Source organism: Euprymna scolopes, chromosome 36, assembly GCF_053919585.1.
Source record: "Euprymna scolopes isolate OS-2025 chromosome 36, ASM5391958v1, whole genome shotgun sequence".
Classification (NCBI taxonomy): domain Eukaryota; kingdom Metazoa; phylum Mollusca; class Cephalopoda; order Sepiida; family Sepiolidae; genus Euprymna; species Euprymna scolopes.
Window position 1 is genome coordinate 93,825,909 of NC_136517.1, and position 26,590 is coordinate 93,852,498.

Consider the following 26,590-nt stretch of genomic DNA (forward strand, 5'->3'; position numbering starts at 1 on the left):
TAATGACAGTGAAGATGGAGATAGTAGTAGCAATTATGGTAGCAATGGCCTTGTGTCCCATGTGTCTATGATTATCAATTATAATGAAGATTATAATTATAATAATGATGATAAAAACAATAATAATAATAACAGTAGTAATAGCGTAAAAAACAGTAATAATATAATGATAATGCTTCTACCACCACCTCCAAACATCACCACAACCATTACCAATAATAATAATGTAAGTACTGTTAATATTAAATTATTGGAGTGCGTAAAAGAAAAGGATACAGACAGGTGGGAGTGAGTTAAAATAGCAGGAAATGGGGTTGAGGGTGAGGGGACTCGTATAAAATAAAGTAAAATAGAGAATATATATATGTGTGTGTGTGTGTGTGTGTGTGTGTGTGTGTGTGTGTGTGTGTGTGTGTGTGTGTGTGTGTGTGTGTGTGTGGCATCCGTCAGTCGAAACGACTATGGATCAGCGCCGTATTAAGATGTTGCCTGTTTGCATCCTTTTGTGTGACTGCAGAGACCAATTCTTGATTTGCATAGTCTGCCACAGCCTTAACATACGAAGGTTGTTATGCAATTTGCCGCTTCGTCCGGCTGTTCCGCCTGTACACTCGCTCTTCTCCTAGCTCTCTTTGCAGCACTTTCAACATGGAGGGTCCTCTCGCTGATGATAATCCCCTGGCGTATCATTTTCCTCCAGGCAGTTCTGTCAGCTGCAGAGGCTTCCCATGTATTCCTGTCCACCGAGAGAGCCTTCATGTCACGCTTGCAGACATCCCTGTAGCGAAGGTGGGGTCGCCCCCTCTTTCTTGAGTCTGAGGCAAGCTCGCCATAGAGAAGGTCTTTAGGGATGCGCCCATCATCCATCCTGCGCACATGGCCCAGCCAGCGAAGACGTCGCTCACGCAGTAGGGAGTAAATGGATGGGATGTTCGCTCTCTGCAGAACATCGGTATTACTCACTCTGTCCTGCCATGTGATACCAAGTATCCTACGTATACACCTCATATGGAAGACCTGGAGTTTCCTCTCTTGTGTTGAGTATGTAGTCCAGGATTCACTCCCATACAGTAGAACACTGAGGATGCACGCTCTGTAGACGGTCATCTTGGTGAAGGTGGTAAGGTGCCTGTTTTCCCAGACTCTTTTGGTTAGTTCAACCCAAAGATTTCTACCACACTAAACAGGAGGGTGTTGCCCGTATTGATGTTAACAAGACCACATACTCAGATCGCAATGCGAAATTCAACGAGATGTTAACCTCCACCTTCAAAGGAGATAATACCCGGACTGCATCTGAACAGTGGGAAACACTGAAAAATACCATCCACTCTACAGCTCTCAAAGTCTTTGGGAGGAGGACAGGTAGCAAACGCAATGACTGGTATGATGCCAACTCTGCTACCCTCAACCCTCTGACTGAGGCAAAGCGTTTGTCCTTGCTCTCATACAAGGCCAAACCATCTCCTACATCGCTGGCTGCACTGAGGCTTTCCAAAAGGGCAGTTCAAAAGGCTGTAAGAGAAGCTGCAAACAACTACTGGATGAAGCTCTCCAAGTCTATCCAGCATGCAGCTGATACAGGAAATATAAAAAATATGTATAATGGGATCAGGAGAGCTACAGGACCCATAATTAACAAAACTGCTTCACTGAAGTCTAAATCGGGTGAACCCATACTAGACAAAGTTAAACAGCTAGACAGATGGGTAGAACACTACTCCGAGCTTTACTCCAGGGAAAACATGGTACATCAGTCCGCCCTGGATGCCATTGATCGTCTACCACTGATGCATGAGCTCGATGAGGAGCCTTCCATAGAAGAACTATCCTGGGCAATAGACAGACTGCCATCAGGAAAAACCTCAGGAAAGGACTATATTCCAGCAGAGGTCTTAAAAAGTGGAAAGGCTAGCCTGCTTGAGCCCCTCCATAGTCTTCTGATACAGTGTTGGAGAGAAGGCTCAGTGCCTCAGTGCATGAGAGACGCAAATATCATCACTCTCTACAAACACAAAGGGGACCGCGGTGACTGCAACAACTACCGCGGTATCTCACTGTTGAGTTTCGTTGGCAAGCTATTCGCACGTATAGTATTACTGCGACTAAACGTTCTTGCCGACCGAATCTACCCAGAATCTCAATGCGATTTTCGTTCAGAGAGATCAACAATCGATATGATCTTCTCCCTACGCCAACTGCAAGAGAAGTGCAGAGAGCAAAACCAGCCTCTGTATGTTGCCTTCATAGACCTGACCAAGGCATTCGATCTCGTGAGCAGAGATGGACTATTCAAAATTCTCCCACTGATCGGATGCCCACCAAAACTCCTCAGCATCATAAGATCCTTTCATGATGGCATGAGGAGCACTGTGCAATTTAACGGTGGCATGTCTGCTGAGTTCGGGGTGAGGAGTGGTGTCAAACAGGGTTGTGTGTTGGCCCCAACACTCTTCGGCATCTTCTTCTCCCTACTCCTGAAGCATGCTTTCAAGAACACAACGGATGGTATCTGCTTGCACTCCAGGTCAGATGGTGGTCTCTTCAACATCGCCAGACTCCGCTCCAGGACAAAGACCAGGACAGTTCGGATAAGAGACATGCTGTTTACCGATGATGCAGCTATAGTATCGCATCATATATATATATATATATATATATATATATATATATATATATATATATATATATATATATATATATATATAAAATAAAATAAAAATAATATAATATAAAAAATAAAAAATATAACACGGAAATTACATAATTGTCGATGCAATAATTTATTTCAACCTTATGGTATTTTCAAGCATCTAACCCAGACAATTACATTTTCGATAGTGAAAAAAGGAAAGAAAAGATCGGGCCTCGACCCTCAAAAAACCAGAGGGGGTGGTAGTAGCAATCCACTTAATACATTTTATAGAGAGGGTGGGAGGGATTTAAAAAAATAAAAAATAAAAAAATAATAAAAAATAAAAAATAAAAAATAAAAATATTATAAGCGGCAGCTCGATGTTACCATAGATACACACACACACACACGCGCGCGCGCAACATACATACACACACCTACACCCACATACACACACACACGCACGCCTCTAAATATGTACGTTCTTACATATGAATGCCTTGACACGCGTTTACTAACCTAGGAAGAAAGGGGAGAAAATATACGGATATAGAGATAAAGAAATAGAACAGCGCGTAATGGAAAAAGAAGAAAAAAAGAGAGGAAGAAAAAAGAGGAGACAATGATCAACTGCTGCCTGTCATATTAGTCTAGAAACTCTGAGAAAGATAAGGGAAAGAAATTATACTCGCGTCCTATAGTTAATTGAGTCATGGAAAGTAAGTCTATTTGGTGAATGGAATCTGGACCATGCAGTAGCTTCTGGTGGGGCCTCTCGATGCCATACTAGTGGGTAATTGTTACGGCTTTACCTTATCATGTGCTACAAAAAAAAAAAAGAAAATTCTTCGTTTCTTTTTCTCTCTTAGTTTCCCCTCTCTGTCCTGCTCTAAGTAAATCTGTCGACCTAGTCCACAAATTCCAAAATTTCATCATGACAAGTTTCAAGAAAAAATACACGATTAAACCCGGTTCTCCAACTTCCAACGTAGACCCCTACTACCATGTCTCCTTCTCCAACATCAGGGGTCTTCGTTCTAACCTTCCAGAGGTTGAAACCCAATTACAGGAGACTAAACCAGACCTTTTATTTTTAAGTGAAACTGGCATTGGACAGGCTATTTCCCAAGATGAGTTTGCAATTACAGGATACTCTAACTTAACTTATAAATCTGACCCCCAAGATCGCCATGGGCATGGAATATGTGCCTATATTAAAGATAGCTTTCCATGTGGGAGGGACATCTCCAGGGAAGATCCTAACTTACCCTATATGTGCTTCCGGGTTGCTTTAGCTCACACTACTGCATTTATATTTACTCTCTATCGCCCCCACAACAGCGGAGTTACTATCTTTCAAAGCATATCTGAGAAAATTGACCAAGTCCTTTCTACTTATCCTTCAGCTAACATTCACGTATGTGGAGACTTCAATGTTCACAACGTCGAATGGTTGACCCACTCAAACAAGACCGATGATGAGGGGAGGTTCTGTCATGATTTCTCCATTGCCTATGACCTCACTCAGATTGTTCAGGAACCTACCCGTGTGCCCGATAATGACGGCCAGTATGCGAGCCTACTAGACCTTTTTCTCACAACTTGCCCTGAACTATGTTCAGTTTCTGTTCTGTCGCCTCTTGGATCTTCCGACCACTCTGTTGTATCAATTAAGATAAAAATGAAATGTAATAAGTCCCCAGACGTACCTCTTCATCGTACAGTATATCGATACACTAAGGCTGACTGGGATAGCTTCCGTACATTTATATCTGATCTACCTCTGCATTCCATGTTTAAAAAGGATGTGTCCTCTATAGTATTAGACCTAACTGAATGGTTAATTGTAGGTATTGACCATTTCATACCCTCTAAAAAGTTTCAGCAAAAACCTAACAGCCAGCCATGGTTCTCTCCAGAATGTGCTGCTGCCATTGCGCACAGAAATCACTTTTTCCACTGCTTCAAACGTAATAGATGTATGGAAACTAAAGCCGTTTTCAGGACTGCCAGCAACCATTGTAAGAAAGTAATAAGGAATGCAAGAGAGTTGTATGCTCAATCTGTTAAGTCCAAAGTAGCTGAGCAGCGGCTTGGTTCCCACCAGTTTTGGCAAATAGCAAACAGAATCCTGAACAGAAGCGTGTGCTCCATCCCAACTATTATCAATGGACCTGAGGTAATCTCGTCAGCATCAGACAAAGCCAAACTCTTTGTCAAGAACTTTGCAGCTAATTCTACCCTTTGCGACCAAGACCGCCAACCCCCAATATTTCCTCCTGTATCAGAAAACACGCTATGTGATATACGTATATCTGTACGTGATGTTGCCAAGCTAATCAAAAACCTTTATTCCAGTAAAGCAACTGGCCCTGATGGTATTCCAATTATAGTACTCAAAAAACTTCAACCTGAACTATCGCCCATACTTACAAAACTGTTTAAACGTTGTCTTAAGGAGAATAGTTTCCCATCTCCCTAGAAAATCTCATCAGTATGCCCTGTATTTAAGAATTCAGGTGATCGCTCATCCCCCTCTCAGTACAGGCCAATAAGTCTCCTGTGCGTCATGAGTAAGTTGCTAGAATCTGTGTTAAATACAGAAGTAATCAAACATCTCAACAAAAATAACCTTCTTAGTGACACTCAATATGGTTTCCGTTCTGCTAGATCTACAGCAGATGTCCTTACAGTTATATCGCATAGGATTAGCAAATCTCTCGACGGTGGCAATCTTTCTAGGGCAATTGCTCTTGACATATCTAAAGCCTTTGATAGGGTATGGCATAAAGGTTTACTTCATAAGATCGCTAGCTATGGTATAGCTGGAAAAGTCTTCTCAATTATTAAATCATTTCTTTCTGATAGGTTCATAAGAGTAGTAGTTGAGGGGCAAAAATCAGAAGCTCACAGTATTAATGCCGGTGTCCCTCAGGGATCCATCCTGGGCCCAACTCTTTTCCTGATCTACATTAATGATCTTCCAAATCATATCCTTACATCATTTGTAGACATTTATGCTGACGACACTACCATTTATGGTACCACATCTAAGACCGTAAACGACCAAGTTCTCTCCAATTCTCCCTCCTCTGATCTTGAGCACGTAGTACAATGGGGAAAGGAGTGGCTGGTTACTTTTAATGCATCTAAAACCAAGCTTCTCTCTTTACATCATCAACATTCTAATCCACATTTGTCATCAATTGAAATGAATGGCTCTCGTCTTCAGGAGGCCTCAAGTTTTGTACAAGCTTCTGAGCTTGACCATTACTCCTGATCTTAAATGGAACACGTATATCAAATCTGTTGCCAAGGCCGCTGGAAAAATGGTGGGATCTTTCTATCGATCCAGTAGATATCTCACTGCTGATGCTATTCTCTATCTATATAAGAGCCAGGTACGTCCAAGGATGGAATACTGCTGCCACATCTGGGCAGGAGCTGCTAGAAAGGACTTGTCCTGCCTTGATAGAGTTCAAAATAGACTTCGTAGCCTCGTAGGAGATGTCCTTTTCTCCTCCTTGCAACCTCTATCTCACAGAAGAGATGTTGCGAGTTTGTCTCTGATGTATCGTTATTTTCATGGAAAGTGTTCAACTGAGCTTCAATCTATGGTTCCCCCTCGCCAAACTTTCACAAGAAACACTCGTCTAGCTGTAAACACTATCAATAATTTCCCTCACTCTTTATCTGTGCCTAAACCTAAACGTAGATTCCATGAACAAAGCTTCTTTCTTAGAACTGCACGCCTGTGGAATTGTCTTCCGTTTTCCTGCTTTCCGGCTGACTACAATGTGGTTGTGTTCAAGTCTAAAGTAAATAAGTTCTTGATGAGCCGTTCCATATAAGTTATTAAATTTACCAAATTTTCATTACTAATGATTACTATATTGACCAATTTCTACTGTACACTCTTTGACCCTTATCCTTGAGTGGCCTCTGGGCCTTGATAATGTGGTGATGCCTTTGTAAAAAAAAAAAAGATAAATAAAAAAATAAAAATAAAAACATTATATACAAAGTTTTAAAACTATCTGTATGTTATTATGTTAAAATTAGTTAGAAATAAATATTATCTTATACTACATTTAAATATTGTATTCGTAATATATTACTATGAATTTAAAAAAAATTGAGTCTTATGTAGTTAATATTTTATATATTTTCATGTAATTAATTTTATTGTAATTAATATTTCACTTCTTAATTGATTAAGAAGTAGAAAATTGCAATATTAGCCGCCCCCAATTCGATAGGACGTATCTACACAAAAGTACTTTCATGCACGCATAAAGAAATAAATAAAATAATTATATTTTACAGTTTTGTGTTGATTTATATTAAATCTAATAATGCCTAGTTTTAGTATTTGATCTTTTTGACTTAACTCAGTTTAATAACTAATGTATTATCTGCAGAGAAAAATTAGTTTCTTAAAGCTATCTCATGTATTTATAAGTAATTTTGATAAACAGGTACTTCGGGAAAAAGTACACCCAACTTAGATTTCGGACAACAAATCATCAAGTAGTTATTATCGAGTATATACCGGACAGCACTATAATTGCCAGTGGGGTGGGGTGGGAGGGTTTATCGTGAATAATCTAGTGGTGTTATATTCGGTGTCTTTACCATTATAGAATTATCTGTTCTTCGGATCTGGAGTTATTGGTTATTTTAAATTTACATTTATGTCTACATCTGGCCATCAGTTCATCTCGTTTGTTTAGGAGATTATTGTGTTCGTACTTCAGGATTCTTATTTTTTCCTCGAGGCATAAACTGCATCTCTGCCTAAAGCCGTTATTATGTAATTTCCGTGTTATATTTTTTATCTTATTGCTCTGTTTACCACATTGAGCCCTCATACCCGGATTTCCTCTGGAATTATTCCATTATAACACTACTATATATATATATATATATATATATATATATATATATATATATATATATATATACGCATACACATACATATATCCGTATTAAAAATATCTATATTAAAAAAATATATATAAATAAATAAACGTATAATAAGCCGGGAAAGCGTAAGAACTCGGTGAACAAAGGACTGTGGGTTTAAATTAAAGGATTGCTTCACTGGGAACGGTAAATTTCAAGCATCCACCTTAAAACTTTAAATTTCTTGAAGTTTGGTTAGAAGGCCATCAAATTTATGTTTATATAGACAGGCCAGGGCTAGAAAGTTGAATACATACTTTCTCGTTTATGAACACGAGGTTTCGTCAGCCAAATTAGGAGGATAAAATTCAACACACTAAAACATCCACGAAAGACCAACCCAGAAAAAATATTTTGAGAAATATGGAAATTTAAATCAACTATACTATAGATTATTGCTACTACATAAGCAGTTATGGCGATTCGATGGACCTGTACCTTTACGTGTAAAACGCTTTTCGGCATACGAACATTTCAAAATACGAAAGCCAAGCGGGAACCAATTAATTTCGTATCTACAGGTTGGTTATCGGTTTTACCAGATCGAACAACAGACATAACCTTTTTTAGAAGTGCTTGGTCCCGTTTTTGAATAGTTACGTCCATTCAATATGTGCGTTTAGCGATATAAATACTGTTTTAAACCTGAAGCGTGACAAACAAACGAATGGATGGATAGACTGACTCACCGACCAAGCTTCTTTTGGAGTGTGTGGTCGTATCTGAAAATAGATTTCATTCTTAAAGAAAAACGATAACAATAAAAAAAAAAGGGAATGCAAATATAAGTGATGTTGGACACGTGTCATAACAGAATGAAAGTTATGCATAATATACGACGTAGTTTTAGATAAATGTTAAGCAAACGGGAAAAAAAATACAGAATATCAAAGCATAAAGAATAGATTTTACCGTAATGTTAGCGTCAGGGAAGCAATTTCACTTGTATCTGTTTTTTTTTTTTTTTTTTCTAATTATTATCATCACTTTTTAGGTTTCTCTGTGTGAGTTCCCTTTCTATGGATTCCGAATTTTTTTTTTTTTTTTTTTTTTTTGAATTCTACACAAACATATTTTATATGTCTTTGTAACATAGCACGGAAGTGCGTATACAAATGTATGCGAAATGACGTCACAGGTAGGCAAAAGTAAAGACTTTAAAAAGAGGATCACCTTAGAGATGGAAATAACGTTCGAGATCACGGGCTCAAGAAGACGATCATGTGAAAGAATTAGAAAATAAATGTCGTTGTAAAACAACAAAAGTGAATTGTAATTTTTTTTGGGGGGGTCTATTCTTTGTCCGCTTTGCGACTGAAGCTACAACGTGTGAGTTTCCGGTCAACGTTACATCTGGGAGTGATCTGAGATAAGTTTTTCATCGGGATGCCTCCGATAAGTATCGAAAATCGATAATCGAAAAAAAAATCCGATTATACAAAGACACTCTAATACAGCCTAACATCACAAATGCATTTGAGAAGTTTTATCATCGCACAAGCAGAAGGGCCCGGCGTATAAAATCAACAGTAGGTTATTTGATAAGACAGGGGCGCGTTTGAAATGAATTTTTCTGCTTAAAGCACAATTGAACCATGATTTTTTTTTTTTACATCGGGGGCACTACTTATCAAGGCCCAAAGGCTACTAACTTTTGCATTTTAAAGTAATTTAATCCATTGTTTAAAAAAATAATTTTATAAAACCCACAATAAGTTCTCTCCAGTGCAATGTAGACTACATTGTATTGTGGATTAAGTCACTGGGAGGAAGCATGTGAAACTTTAGGTGCATCAGAATTTTTGGACAAGTCGCCATTGAAAACTTTTTATTAAATAGACTCTCCATGCATACAAACTTCTAACAATATGAAAATGTAATTTCAAACCATAAATTTTTATTTCAATAAAATGAGGAAAGACCAAAATTTAATATCATAAAAAGTTTCACCGAAAAAAATATACAATTTTTTTTTCATCAGTTTTATTAAAAAAAAAAGTTCACAAAAACAAAAAACGTAACTCGTGTGGATGTAATATATATATATATATATATATATATATATATATATATATATATATATATATATATATATATATATATATCTAACTGTGAAAAAATCAAATCACTTACTTGTTTCAAATTGTTAATATTTGATTGCTTCTAATGTTCCGGTATGAGAATTTAATTATATTTATATATTATATTTCATGCATTTCTTAAATTAAAGGATTTTTCAACCAAGTACCGTGTCTCCGACGTTTGCTTATCAGCCATTAAAATACCCGTATGTAAAAAAAAAATTCTCATTTTGATATGTACGGAAGTATGGAAGAGGGGAAAACCCCGTTTCAATGAAGCCTAATATCCCTTGTGCACTTTTCACATATTTCAGTATAAGTCATTATTGTGCTACCATACTTGCAAAGTGTATATCTTTCATTTATGGATTTTGACCATTTACATATTGATCGGGCCACTTATTTTCGATTTTTTTTTTTACTATCTTAGAGAAATACCAGAACTTTCTTTTTAATATATTTTCAGTCTTAATTACTGAGAGAATGTTTTTTTAAACATCGAAAAAAAAAAAAAACAATGACTAAAATAGAATAAAATATCTTCAGCGTCCAATATTGAATGGAAAATTATAAGCATAAAATAAACTCCAACTTAAAAAAAAAATCCACCTGGTTTTCGAAAAAAAAAAAAAGGATTTACACTTTGAACTTTACAGGTAAATTGGCAAAAAAAATTATTTTTTTTTGTTTGAAATTTGAATATTTTATCTATTGACCTTTTATGTTCAATTTGTGATATATAAAACTTTGTTACATTAATTATGTAAATCTAAATAGACATTTCAAAATGGGGAGGGTGGGGAATTAAAAAAAAACGTTTGTCTAAAATATTATATTCAGTTTATTGGAAAGAGCATAAAATTTCCAATTGACCCTGAAAATATCGTAAAAATTGAATCAATAGATAAATTTTGATAGATTTTTTAAGTTAAAAAATTGAAAAATATTTAACTCGTAAAAATCAATTGATTTCATTACGTAAAAAAATGGCTGCCTAGAAGCGTGCCGGCACTTTGTAAACACTGGTTTTTGAAAGATAAAAAATAATATTTCTATTACTTTTTATACAACTTTAATAGTTTATTTTGGAAGTATAATCCATCAAGAAAATAAACAAACCACTTTTAAATGAGAAATTACGAGTTTTTTATATGTTATTCACAGTTTCGTGTTGGGGGTGTCAAAAACTCCCCCCCAAATTCTGATACACCTACTTAAACTTCCTCCCAGTGCACCATATTGTGTCCCAGACTAGAGTAAGCAATCAATCTATTTGATTAAAAAAATGGTCAAAATTTCACCGATTTTGATGACAATAAAAATATTAGAAATGTGGAACATTCGTTAGTCCTCATTTAATCCCGAGCAACGTCGGGTCTCCATGTTAGTAATAGATAACATTATTAATCCAGGGCAATGCCGATTAGAACCATACAACTTTGTGGTTGTTTATGTTTTTGCTCCGCGGGAAGAATCACTTCAGCAATTCTTAAAAAAGAATGCTAAATCTAGCGAAATCGAACGATAAGTATCGAAATTCGATAATCAAAAAGAATCTGATCAAAAAAGAAACAGTCTGATTTTGACCCGGTTCTGGATATTACCTTAAACTATATCCGATGGTGAGGCCCCAGATTGCGGGCTTTGGGGAGTGTGGAGCCACCCTTTAATTGCCATTGCTCCTAGGTCCACTCTGACCCGAAGTGGTAGTACCTGTTAGGGTCCCAACTACGGATTAAATAGAAACCAACTTAAAATATATATATATATATATATATATATATATATTCTATTAAAAAATTGTTCTTCAATATCACTGGATTTGGCATTAAATAACCTGAAAAGTGTTGATATGCCATAAAACAAAAACAACCAAACAAAACAAAAACTGATTTGGACCAAAGTTAACACTCTTATACAGCCTAACATTACAAATGCATTTGACAAGTTTTATCACCGCACAAGCAGAAGAGCCCAGCGTATAAAATCAACAGGAGGTTATTCGCTAAGACAGAGGCGCTTTCGAGATGACTGTTTCTATTTAGAGCACAATTGAACCATGATACTTGACGTTTGTACTTTAAAGTTTTATTCAAGCCATTATATAAAAAATTATTTTATAAAATCAACACTAGGTTCTCTACAGTGCAATGTAGACTGGAATGTATTGTGAAGTAAGCTACTGCGAGGGAGGTATGTGAAGCATATGGGTCCCTGACTAAAGCAGGCAATCAATCGATTTGATTAAAAAAAATAAGATTTTGCCGATTTGTGGAACATTCATGGATCCTAATTCAATCCCGGGAAACGTCGGGTCTCGCTGCTGATAGCTTATGAATCTGACAATTCTAATGTAAACATTAGTTGCCCTGATATTTTTCTCGTCAGAATTCTGTTCTAGAAAGACATCGGATTCTTACTGGTGGGACTACGTACAGGTTGGCAACATTGTAAGTAAAACGAACTGGATACGAACTTCGAACATTCAAGTCATTAATCCATGTCGGTAACCACTTAACTACCATTACCTTCGTCATTTTCCGCCGTGCATACATACATACGTACATACATACGTATATATATATATATATACATCTATATATATATATATACACACACATATATACATACATGCGTACATGTACATGCGTACATATGTATATATATATATATATATATATATATATATATATATATGATGAAAATAATGGAAATAGTATTCCGACAAAATAGAGAAAATAAAAAGGAACAAACCGTATTATGTGTTCATCAACGTTTCGAGACTTCCTCTGGATGAATGAGATTAAGAAACAAAAAAATACCAGTACAAAATATTTGAAAATGTTTCACGTGCACCAGCACCACAGTGTGGCGCAGTTCTATTCACTGTGCACGTGAAACATTTTCAAATATTTTGTACTGGTATTTTTTGTTTCTTAATCTCATTCATCCAGAGGAAGTCTCGAAATAAAGACGAAATGTTGATGAACACATAATACGGTTTGTTCCTTTTTATTTGATATATATATATATATATATATATATATATATATGCATGCATACATACATAGATACGTACATACTTACATGTATACATACGTTCATATGAATATACGTAATTATATACACTGTGTCAAATTATTAAAGAGATAAAAATTTTTACCAGTTTCAGAAACTTACCCGTAGTTTCGTATAAAAAACTTCGGAAACGTTGGCAATGCTGAGCTGCGCGTACTGTGAAATTTTCGTACTGTTCTGCGCAATGTAAACAACTTGCCATCGTAATCGCTGAATCCATGGTATTTGAGATGTGTCAAATTATTAACAATAAAATGGGTCGTAAAAGTGGTTTGAGTAGTTCTTAAAACAGCACTATTACAGAACAGCAAAAGGTAAAACTATCCTAGAAATATCGAAAATGATAGAAAGGTTCCATCAAACTGTGAAGAACTTTGTCAAGGATCATTCAAAGGTACGTAAGAGAGCTTGTAAAGGTAAATCTAGAGTTGTTTCAAGCTGTTTTTTACTCTAAATTAAACGTTAAGTTGTTAAGAAACCTGGGAAGACAAGTCGAGAAGTCTTTGACCAAGCAGGATTGAAGAATGTCTCAAAAAGTACTCGATTTCACCTTCTGAAAGAATTGGCAAAATCTGTTAAGCCTGTTAAAAACCTTCATTAAAGCCACATCACATACAAAACCGATTGAAATGGGCAGAGGACAACATGAAAACGGATTTTTCCGAAGTTTTGTTCACGGATGAAGTGCATGTCACTCTTGATGGCCCAGATGGTTGGAACAAGGGATGGGTCCTAGATGGACGACATCGTCATCAGCGTTTAAGGCGCCAACAAGGTGGTGTTGGGATAATGATTTGGGATGGGATTATCGGAGGCACTTTAGAGTCCCAGAAGGCGTAAAAATGATGTCCAATGCTTACATAGCTTTTCTGAAGGAGCACTTTGAACCCTAGATGTAAAAGCAATAGTTGATGTTCAGAAGAACCATTATTTTTATGTGGGATAATGCTTCCTCGCAAAAAGGGTATTTGCAACAACTAGGATTCTCTGGGCGACGGAAGATGGAGTGGCCTGCGAATTCACAAGATTTGTAATACAATTGAGAACATTTGGAGTATCATGAAGTGACGCCTCTGTGCATGTGGACGCCAATTTAAGAGCCAAGGTGAGTTGTGGGATGCTCTCCAAGAGGTATCGCGAAGAATAACTGTTGACAAAATCAAAAATCTGACTAATTCTGTAGACCAACGTCTTTTACAAGTCATTCATAAAAAAGGATCGCATATCCCCTACTAATTATGTCAACGTAGAAATCGCTATGTAGTTAGTCTGTTCTCAGCATTTTTTCCTAGTTCATTTAATGTTTGACAATTATTTCAATAAAAAAGTTATAGGTATATTGTGTTTTTTCTCAACCTCGTTAATAACTTGACACACTGAAATCGACAGATATTACTATCTTCTGTCATAGTTTCGCTAATACTGCTTTAAATACTTATATTTTCTAACTGGAGTAGCCAAAGAGTATTGTAAGCACTTTTTCAAAGTTTCATTGAGTTTTATTCACTCGTTGCTTAAATATTTTTAAAAAAAATGTAAAACTCGTTAATAATTTGATACACAGTGTGTGTGTGTGTGTGTGTGTGTGTGTGTGTGTGTGTGTGTGTGTGTAACAGCTCGATAAATATAGCTCGATTATATATATATATATACATATATATACATATATATATATATATATATATATATAAAGCTGGACGTCTGTGTGTGTGTGTGTCTGATCACGAATAGGCTCCTATATGGTTGACTATTATAGAAAACCTGATCACATATAATGATAGAAGATTGTCGAGACACAGGAATGAGTATGTTTGATCTGGCATAATGATAATTCATTAAAATTGTGGGGCCTGCGTACGCGCCTGGTCCACAAAGTATGGAAATAAAAAATTTAAAAATTAAAAAAAAATGTTTACAAGTGTTTTTGATATAGATGTACATAATAATACTTTGATAAGTATGTTTTAACTTAAATAGGGATGGTATAATAAAATTATGGGATCTCCGTTCGCGCCTGGCCTCCATAGAATGGAAATAAGCACAAAATTTAATAAAGACTTTTCATATCTGTCTGCATAAGTATACTTTTATAATTATGTTTCAGTTTGAAGAAATATGGTATAATAAAATTATGGGGTGCTCGTTCGCGTCTGACCTCCATAGAATGGAAATATGTCACAAGGTTTAACAAGGTTTTTTAATATAGATCCACAGAATATTGTGATAAGTGTTTCAATGTGAACAGGTATGGTATAATAAATTATGGGGTTTATCTATTTAATTTTTACTTTCATCATATTTTGCTTTGGTTTTGATACCCCAAATTCGAAGCTTTCTCTTTTCATAACCTATCATACTTTCATAAATCAGAGTCCATTTTCTGTAGGCTGTTTTTGAACCCAGTCAATGATGGGTACTTTTGCAAGTATATATATAAATTTTTTATCAGTTTCTTCGAGCTGGGGATAGGGCATCCTACCAGATGTCAAATATTCACTCGCTAACTCATACATTCTAACCGAGAGATCTTTTTTTATACCCTGGTCGTCCCTTTAAATGCAATTGTTTCAATCTCTCTTTCACTTGGTTCACCGGTTATATTTGTCAGGTAGTTTTTGGAATTCTTTTTCATGATTCCAGATATGTGTGTGACAGAAAATCGAAATTACATCAGTACCGTCGTTTTCAAATCAGAACAAAGGTGGCCTATAATTGGTAAAGGATACCATTTATAGGCCCCGTATTAATATATATATATATATATATATATATATATATATATATATATATATAAAGTAGTTAATAAAACATGTTAAAAAACACTTTGAAAAAGAGTAAACACATATTTAATTTTAAAAAGGAAACACTAAATAAGTGAATAGTCCTTAATCTGCGGAGATTCGAAGAAATACTTTCCGTCTCATTAGAGGGTAGGATTTGGCAAAAAAATTGAAGCAGAGGGAATAGGGTGAAGAAAAAAGTGATTTCACATGAATAGATAGTCTGGTGAAGGGTAAAATATCCAATGACGGTAAAATCCAAAGATGCAGAATCTAAAAAAGTTAGTTAAATATTCATTCGTACAAGTAAAATCCAAAGGAATCGCGTAATTGGAAGATGATCCAAAGTAATCCAAATTACAGAAATCCGTGGAATAATTGACAAATAGGTACAAGGAAAAGGGGAATGAATTCCAATAATATTATTAAAAGAAAGATAAAATGTGCGTAAAAATGGAATGTCGAGGCAAATTAAGAAAAATGAGTGAAGAAGAAGGGGAGGAAAAAAAAGTTCAATGGTGATTGGATTAATTTTTAAATAGAAAAGCCAACGTCAAAATAACCCGGACAAGATGACGTTAAAGGCGACAATTTTTTAAGAAAAAAGAGGTCAACTGAAATGTACAAGTTATTAAGAATTAAATTATCAGCAGGAGTTATTGAAAGACACCAAATGAAATAAGAAGAAATATAAAATAAATACATACACATGTACATACATGCATACATACATATATATGTGAATACATACAATTACAGATATACATATATATATATACACACAAGAAACACACCCACACATACACATACACGCACATATAACTAAATAGATGAATAAATAAATAAATAAATTTAAAGTTTTTAAAAATTTTAAAGGGTGAAGATGGCCGGTATCTGCAAATTCCGGATAAAGCAAATAAGTATGTAAGTAAGTAAGTAAATGCATATAGTAAAGTATAAGTAAACATACATGCAGAATATAAATGTGTAGGTAGATTAATAAATTTGTATAGATAGGAATATTTAAACGCTAAAACGGAAATTGCAGATGAAAAACCGGCCAAACAAAGACAGATAAAGAATTACATTAAAAATTTATAAAGTTATAAAATATTAAGAAAGTATGTAGAAAAAACGATAATGTTATAGAAAAGAATATATAATTAAATTTCGACTTATGTTTGCAGAAAGTGATCAGTTCGTTTTTAGAGTTAATTATATTGCTACTTTGAGGGGAAGTAATTATAGTTATAGCGTTGGTTGGATTATATATATATATATATATATATATATATATATATATATATATATATATATATATATATATATATATATATATATATATGGAAAGAGAGGGAAAAGTTTCAGGATACAAGTGAGAGAAAGACTATTTTTCAAGCACTCAGTTCGTTCGAAAATATTTAAATTTTTATGAAATTCGAACGCAGCCACGCAGCCACCTTTTGTTCTATTTGCCGCGCCTCTATTTGGCATAGAAATTAACGGAATTAAGAACTATTAAACACAGAATTCGGGCGAGTAGAAATGACAATCTAGAGTGTTCACACGACTGTAAATCATGAACAGTGCATAGACTCTAGTCGATTGCATTAGTTATAACTCTGCAGACAACGCCCATCTTAAAGTGTTCTTAAAGGGGCTTGAAAATTATAGTTTTTATTTTCTTTTAGTAATTAATTCCTCGGCACTGTTGGTCATTCGTTAATTCTTCATATCTTTTCTTTGTCAGCTTCTCGCCTTTATGTCGCTACGTGTTCCTGCTAAGTATGTAACGCTGCACTAAACGTGTAACGTTACACTAAATATGTAATGTTACACTAAATGCGTAACATTATACTAAATGTATAACGTTACACCAAATATGTAAAGTTGACCTAAATGTTTAACCTTACACTAAATGTGTAACTCTACATAACATATGTCACGCTACACCAAATGTGCAACGTTGGAATAAATTGTGTAACGTTTCAATAAAATTTGTAACGTTACACTAAATGTGTATTTTACACTAAATGTTTAACGTTGCACTAAATGTGTATTTTACACTAAATGCGCAACGTTGCACTGAACGTGTAACGTTGCTGTAAATGTGTAACGTTGCCGTTACAAACAAACACTGCCGACTCAGGAGAGGTATGGTTGGAGATTGTGCAATACTTGTCACAATAATTTTACGCGCAGGCATCGTATTAGTCTGCCATCCATAGTCTGTCAAGACTGAATAGGGCCGTAAATATCTGCATGAAACTAAGTGAATACTATTACTTTTTTAACCATGGAGGTTTGGCATCTGTCTGGCATTACTAATCATGGGAGTTGGTATCTGTCTAAAACTGTAACTACACTAATATTACTATTAGTAGTGGAGATTTGGTATCTGTCTGAATTTGAGCTATACTATTATTTCTATTAGAGATAGAAGTTTGGTGTTTTCCTGTTAGAAGCCGAAACTGTACTATGACTAAAATTTGGATCGGAAAAATTCCTAACATATTCATTATAAACTTAACAGTGGGCTCTTTGATATATCAGAGGCGCGTTCAAAATGAAGTTTTCTGATAAAAGCACAATTACACCATGATACTGAACTTTTTCATTCTAAACTTACATTCAAGCCATTATCACCGCACAAGCAGTAAGGCTAGGCATATAAAATCAACAGTAGATTCTGTGATATGACAGGGGCGCGTTCAAAATGAATGTTTCTGTTTAGAACACAACTGAACCATAATACTTGATATTTGCATTTTAAACTTTAATTCAAGTCAATATATATAAATAATTTTATAAAATCAGCAGTAAAGTTACTTTAATAATTCATGAAAATAAAACTTTACTTTAGTAATTCCTTAAAAATAAAACTTTACTTTAGTAATTCATAAAATAAAACTTTACTTTAGTAATTCATAAAATAAAACTTTGCTTTAATAATTTATGAAAATAAAACTTTATTTTAATAATTCATAAAAATAAAACTTTGCTTTAATAATTTATGAAAATAAAACTTTATTTTAATAATTCATAAAAATAAAACTTTGCTTTCGTAATTCATAAAAATAAAACTTTGCTTTAATAATTCATGAAAATAACACTTTACTTTAGTAATTCCTTAAAAATAAAACTTTACTTTAGTAATTCATAAAATAAAACTTTGCTTTAATAATTTATGAAAATAAAACTTTATTTTAATAATTCATAAAAATAAAACTTTACTTTAGTAATTCATAAAATAAAACTTTATTTTAGTAATTCATAAAATAAAACTTTATTTTAATAATTCATAAAAATTATATTTTGCTTTAATAATTTATAAAAATAAAACTTTCATAAAAATAAAACCTTACTTTAGTAAATTCATAAAATAAAACTTTACTTTAGTAATTCATGAAAATAAAACTTTATTTAGTAAATTCATAAAAATAAACCTTTACTTTATTAATTCATAAAAATTAAACTCTACTTTAATAATTCATAAAATAAAACTATACTTTAGTAATTTATAAAAATAAAACTTTGCTTTTGTAATTAATAAAAATAAAACTTTACTTTAGAATTTCATAAAAATAATCTTTAGTAATTCATAAAAATAAATCTTTTATTAAATAATTCATAAAAATTATACTTTGCTTTAATAATTCATAAAAATTATACTTTGCTTTAATAATTTATAAAAATAAAACTTTCATAAAAATAAAACCTTACTTTAGTAAATTCATAAAATAAAACTTTACTTTAGTAATTCATGAAAATAAAACTTTATTTAGTAAATTCATAAAAATAAACCTTTACTTTATTAATTCATAAAAATTAAACTCTACTTTAATAATTCATAAAATAAAACTATACTTTAGTAATTTATAAAAATAAAACTTTACTTTTGTAATTAATAAAAATAAAACTTTACTTTAGAATTTCATAAAAATAATCTTTAGTAATTCATAAAAATAAAACTGAAAAGAAAAAAGAAAAATCTGGGTCGGCCTTTTTTCTTTTTAAAAAAATGTTTATTATCGTTACTTCCCGTCTTAACACCACTTAAAAGTCTCTCCCCATCGTCCATCTCGCCCTGTGAACATTTTTCTTCTTCCTCCGACCGCATGCAGGCCACAGTCGGCCCATTCTCGTCCTCGACTTTACACGTCCATTTTCTTCGACGTCGCACTTTGTTTCGTTCGACCGCGTCGTGCATTTTTTTCTCCTTTTTTTCCTTTTTCTTTTCCTTCTCGTGCACACTTCCCAACTGGCATATATGCGTTTTTCGGCTACTGCTGCTGCTAATGTATTCGTAAGCCAGCAATTCTTCGCTGCTGATGATATTTCGCCCACGTGCACATATGCACTATGTTACATATAAATTAAAATTGTGATGGTTAGTAACGATGGTTGTAGTCCGCTTGAAAGCAACTCCATAGTATTGTGTTCTAAAGATTAGAAGTTATCAAAAAGAAACTTTGCCCATGGAAGTTTCGTTTAGTTTTAGGCAGAGAGAGAAGGGGAAATGATTGATATCACTTTTGCTTTAAGTCAACTTTATTGGTTACTAGCAAACCACCCGGTGTTGCCCGAATGTAAAATACGCAGTAATATATTTTTATTCATACAGAAACTGGGACGTATACATGCGAGTATGATGTTTTTTCTAAGCAGTCCACTTCTTGTCAATATAAAAATTTTCGAGCTAAAGACAGTGAATCAAGTACGGTAGCCTTTAAGCCAGCTTGCTATGATCTTTAAGAAGTGTTTTCAAACCTACTTATTCATAACATAAAAAAGCTGTAATGTAAAAATGGTGCGATCTTTCTATCGATCCGGTAAATATCTCACTGCTGATGCTATTCTCTATCTATATAAGAGCCAGATACGTCCAAGGATGGAATACTGTTGCCACATCTGGGCAGGAGCTGCTAGAAAGGACTTGTCCTGCCTTGATAGAGTTCAAAATAGACTTCGTAGCCTCGTAGGAGATGTCCTTTTCTCCTCCTTGCAACCTCTATCTCACAGAAGAGATGTTGCGAGTTTGTCTCTGATGTATCGTTATTTTCATGGAAAGTGTTCGACTGAGCTTCAATCTATGGTCCCCCCTCGCCAAACTTTCACAAGAAACACTCGTCTAGCTGTAAACACTATCAATAATTCCCCCCACTCTTTATCTGTCCCTAAACCTAAACGTAGATTCCATGAACAAAGCTTCTTTTTTAGAACTGCACGCCTGTGGAATTGTCTTCCGTTTTCCTGCTTTCCGGCTGACTACAATATGGTTGTGTTCAAGTCTAAAGTAAATAAGTTCTTGATGAGCCGTTCCATATAAGTTATCAAATTTATCGAATTTTCATTACTAATGATTACTATATTGTCCAATTTCTACTGTACACTCTTTAACCCTTATCCCTGAGTGGCCTCTGGGCCTTGATAATGTGGTGATGCCTATGTAAAAAAAAAAAAACATGCACAAGCGTGAAACAGTTGACAAATTTGAAGTCTGTAGATCCAAACTTTGTTGAGTATATAGGTTAAGAAGTCAAGTAAGATATTCATTACACCAGCTTGACAGGATTTTTACAAAGTGTTTTTAAACCTCATGAAACAGTTGACAAACAGATAAAAATCCGATCACTCTCACATCTTTCACAATCTTTCAATTTTGACCCTCTTAGCAGCCCTTCTTCACGAATGAAAACCGATCAAAACGTTTTCCACACGTCTGAATACCCTATATAACAAATTTCAAGTCTGTCGAGCAAAAATTGGTTGAGTATATAGGTTGAGTAGTATCCTCAGATGCACATCCATTATCACTTTTTATAAATAAGAAAATCAAATTTTATGAGTATTATGAGTTTATGAGTATGATTGTCCTTTCTCTATTTTTTTGTGTCACCACTTATCATTTTATTATTTTAGCTTGGCGAGGGGGACCAGAGATTGGAGCTCAGACGAGCACTTGCTATGGAAGTAACGATAAAACAAAGACAGGCTCACAACGTCTCTTCTGTGGGAGAGAGGTTGCAGTGAAGAGAAAAGGGCATCCCCCACTAAGCCACGAAGTCTATTTTGTACTCTGTCAAGGCGGGATAGGCTATTTTTAGCAGCTCCTGCCCAGATGTGGCAGCAGTACTCCATCCTTGGGCGTACTTGGCTTTTATATAGATAGAGAATTGCATCAGTAGTGAGATATCTTCTGGGGCGGTAGAAGGATCGCACCATTTTCCCAGTGACCTTGGCGACTGACTTGATGTACGTGTTCCAATAGACTTGCTCCAAATCTTTAACTTATCTTTATTTAAAATTTCAATTATTTGTTTCGATTATTATCGTTACAGCCATTCCATTTTCTGTCAAATATTTTATTTGTACGCATACGGTCTAGTCATGTAAACTGCAAAACTAAACTAGCTAATATACTCGTCTCTTTTTTAGGGCCCCAATCTGTTCCAAAGTGTAAACAAAGCATTGAAAAGAAATACAAATATGACTAATGAAGAAAGTGATCGAATGCCAGTCTGATTACCATATTTTCCTAACACCGGTATTCGTAGTAAGAAAAATAGAGAAAATAGTCCATCGTAAGCCGTAAGGTGGGTGCCATTACAGTTTAGTTGTTTTGTTTTTGCTTTGTTTTTGTTTTTTTCGTTTTTTTTTTTTTTTGCTTCTTTTATGTTTTGGGTTTTTTTTTTTTTTTGTTTTTTGCTAATATATAAAACTTTCATGAATTCTTTAAACAAAATTTAGAATTGATTGTCACTTGTATCATCCAAGAAAAACTGTGATTTGACTCCCATTGGATGGGGCACTACATAATTACCCTCTCTCCAAATTATATATATATATGTGTGTGTGTGTGTGTGTGTGTGTGTGTGTGTGTGTGTGTGTACATATATATATATATATATATATATATATATATATATATATATATGAACAAAATGGAAACTATTTAACTAATACAAATCAGCAAATTAATATTAATATAAGACCTCGAGCTTTTAATAAAGTACATACACATATATACACATATATATACAAACACACACACGTATGCATACATATTCAAAAACATATATAACATAAACACAAATACATACATACATATATGCATACATACATACATACAATTTAAGGGGAGGGAATGGCCGGTATTTACAAACTCCAGAATAAGGCAAATAAATGTGTATGTAAATGCATATAGTAAAATATAAGTAAACAAATACATAGAATAAAAATGAGTAGACTGATGTATATATGTATATATTTAATTAATAGGTATACTTATACGATAAAACGGAGACAGCAGATGGGGAAACCATCTATATATATATATATATATATATATATATATATATATATATATATACTTAATAAACTATTTAACTTATACAAATCAGAAAATTAATATGAATACCAGACCTCGAGCTTTTAATAAAGTACATACATATATCGGCACTACTTCAACATTAATTAAGAAAAGAATATCAAACCACATTTCTTCTTTTAACAAACATAATTCTAATAATAACCAAGGAACTTCTCTAACCATTTTAATTTAAAAAAACTTAACTTTAATAATACTCCCTTCTCAATCAAATGGACTATCATAAAAAAGTTAAGTCTTATACTTCAGGCTCTAAATCATGTCGCCTCTGCACAACCGAAGCTATAACTATAATTACTTCCCTTCAAAGTAACAATATAATAAATTCTAAAAACGAACTGATCTCTTTCTGTAAACATAAGTCCAAATTTAATTATGGTAATTTTGAAATTACATAGCTATTACTTTAACTTTTCAGATATATATAATTTTTCTTTAACTTTATCGTTTTTCAACATACTTTCTTAATACTGTATAACCTAATGATTCTTTATTTTAATTATTTATTTCTTCTTTTATTTTATCTTATATTTTTTTAACGAGTGTAATTCAAAATATACAACACATTTTCTGTTGATACCTATATATATTGTTCTATTAAACTTTTATTGTTTAAATAATTTAACTTTTGTTCATTTTATTAAAAAAAAGTCCAAATTTAATTATGATAATTTTGAAATTACATAGTTATTACTTTAACCTTTCAGATAGATAGATAATTTTTCTTTAACTTTATCGTTTTTCAACATACTTTCTTAATACTTTATAACCTCATAATCCTTTATTTTAATTTATTTCTTCTTTGTTTGGCCGGTTTTTTATCTGCAATTTCCGTTTTAGCCTTTAAATATTCCTATCTATCTAATATATCAATCTACCCACACATCTATATCCTGTATGTATATTTACTTATATTTTACTATATGCATTTACTTACATAATTACTTGCTTTGTCTTGAATTTGCAGATACCGGCCATCCTCTCCCCTTAATTTTTTTTATTTTATTTTATATTTATTTATTATTTATTTATTTATTTATTTTCCATTTAGTGTCTTTTAACAACTCTTGCTGACATTTTCTTAAGTAATAACCTGTACATTTCAGTTGACCTATTTTTGGCCTATATTTTTTTCGCGCCTTTTAACATCTTTTTGTTCTGGGTCATTTGGACATTTGGTTTTCTATTTTATATTTAATTCTATCATTATTTAATTTTTTTCCTCTTCTTCTTCCCTGATCTTTCTTATTTACATTATGTCTCGACAGCCGTGTGAAAAGCATATTAACTTTCTTGGAGTTTTTACCATCACTGGATTTTTTATTTTCCACCAGACTATCCATTCACGTGTAATTACCTTTTTCTTTACCATATTCCCTCTGCTTCACTTTTTGTTATCAAGTAAGATCTTTAACTTACTTGCAGTTTCATCAAATACTTTTTTATGCAAAATCCGATCCCGCATTTTGCTAATTCCTACCCTCTGATGAGAAGGAAAGTATTTCTTCGAAACTCCGTGGATTAAGAACTATCAACTTATCAACTGTTTCCTTTTCAGATTAAATATGTTTTTAACTTTTTTTCAAAGTGTTTTTAAACATGTTTTATTAACTGTTGGCTCTTATTATAATCTATCTCCTATTTGGTTTTATCGAGTTTTTACATCTGGTTGAGATTACTATTAGCGTGAAATTTTTATGGCAGGAGTTGCGCAATCTCCAACCACATCTGAATCGACATTGTTAAGTACCAGTGGCAAGTGAAGTGTATGTACAGGATGACTAGAAACAAATGCCAAGATAATCAGAGAGCACATTCAACGCTTAGACTCCCCAAAGGGTCACCCATCTGATACTTACCAGGCCAAACTTTGCTTAACTTCGGTGATTCAACGCGATTGTGCCATATATATGATGATTGCAACGTCTTGTAAGAAGAGTGCTACTCCCTCAGACACTTAATGTCCATGAGCCCAAATGCCTGAGGGCGTATCTATAAACAGATGATGTTACAGAGCCTTAGCTTTGTACGACAGCTACGTCTCTCTCTCGGTTCAAAATGTTGAGATCTAATAACAAGCAAGAGCAAGATAGCCAGCAACAATTTAAACTACAGACCAGCTTAATGCGGGTACTGGTCTCCCGCTTTATGTTTTTTTTTTAATCAGAGATTTGCTTCTACTAGAAAGGTTGCCTTCATCACGGCTTACGGGAGCCTTCTCCACCCCAACACACACACACACACACACACACACATATATATATATATATATATGCAAATATACACGGTGCTAGTTGACTGTTGGCCCCGAAAAAGGGTTCATTCGCCCTTTGGAAGGGGCGAATACTATATATATATATATATATATATATATATGTATATATATATATATATATATATATAGTAAGTTATAAAATATATATTATAATTATATATATTAATCGCCATATATATTTTATAACTTACTAATTACTCTACCTACGTATTGAGCACTTTTGAAGTAAATACTTAAAGTTTACGCATAAATTTATACTTTCGTATATTAATTTTATGTGAGTAAATAAAGTAGTTATATATATATATATATATATATATATATATATATATATATAATAGTGTTGGGACGATTATTCAAAATCACGCACGAGAAAAATCGGAACTGTTGAGGATATTGGAATCGAAAAACAGTCCTTTATTTATTGATTTTAGACTTTAACTAAAACTAAAATCTATAGATCATCATAATGTTTTGTTTTACGTTTGAGAAAATATCTATTTATATATCGGAAAAGTAACACGTCAATTGTTGAATATTTAGAGATTTATTAAGAACGGGAATTGGTAATTTTATCGGAGTCAGAAATTTAGTACTGAATCAGTGATTGTATCAGAATCGGAAAAATATTGAAATCGTCCTACCACTAATATATATATATATATATATATATATATATATATATATATTTAAATAAGGGAGTAGTCACCAACAATGTGTATTTTTTAACATTATTTTATTATTCCCTGTCTTGGTTTTTCATTGAGAATTATGTTTGGATCATTGTAATAATGTTTTTAAGTCATTGAAATCGTTTTTACGCGCGTTTCCGACGTTCTGTGAAGCGTCCTCGTCAGAAATTATTTTCAAATGTGTTAGAGATGTAAAAATGGCAATTCTCCTAGTTCATTTGAAGTGTTTCCAAGATCCAAGAATCCAAAAAATAGATATCAAAATAGAATGAAAGCACCCCTACCCTTATTTCAGGAGAGCTGTCCCCCCCTCCTCACACATACACATTAGTAATGACCTCGGATCACAGTCACCTTCCTAGGAAGCAAATAACCTCATAATACTATAAAACAATATACACATTCTCAAACCAATAAAAGCAAACACACACACACACACACACACACACACACACAACACTAAAGGAAAAGAAAAAAACACTAGCAGAAGAGAGGATGACTACAGCCAGGTCAGCGGCCTCGACAAGCCCAATAAAAGAGTAATAAAAATGTAACATGCCAATGAATAATAAACACTTACAAGCCTCCACCCCTTGGAAACACTTCAATGAACTACGAAAATTGCCATTTTTACATCTCCAACACATTTGATAATAATTTCTGACGAGGACGCTTCATAGAACGTCTGAACGCG

General features: G+C 33.6%; 1 protein-coding gene across 17 annotated transcripts in view; it reads left to right on the forward strand.

The window, feature by feature from the left end:
- LOC145260677 (neuroglobin-1-like) overlaps window positions 1-26,590 on the forward strand; it is a 783,991-nt gene that overhangs the window by 698,887 nt on the left and 58,514 nt on the right. For 14 of the 17 annotated variants that reach the window (XM_080119040.1, XM_080119052.1, XM_080119051.1 and 11 more), the window contains one exon: window positions 21,978-22,135. The exons of the other annotated variants lie outside the window; for them this stretch is intronic. The gene's annotated coding sequence lies outside the window, so the exon portion shown is untranslated. The remainder of the gene's footprint in view (window positions 1-21,977; window positions 22,136-26,590) is intronic. 17 annotated transcript variants of the gene reach the window in all.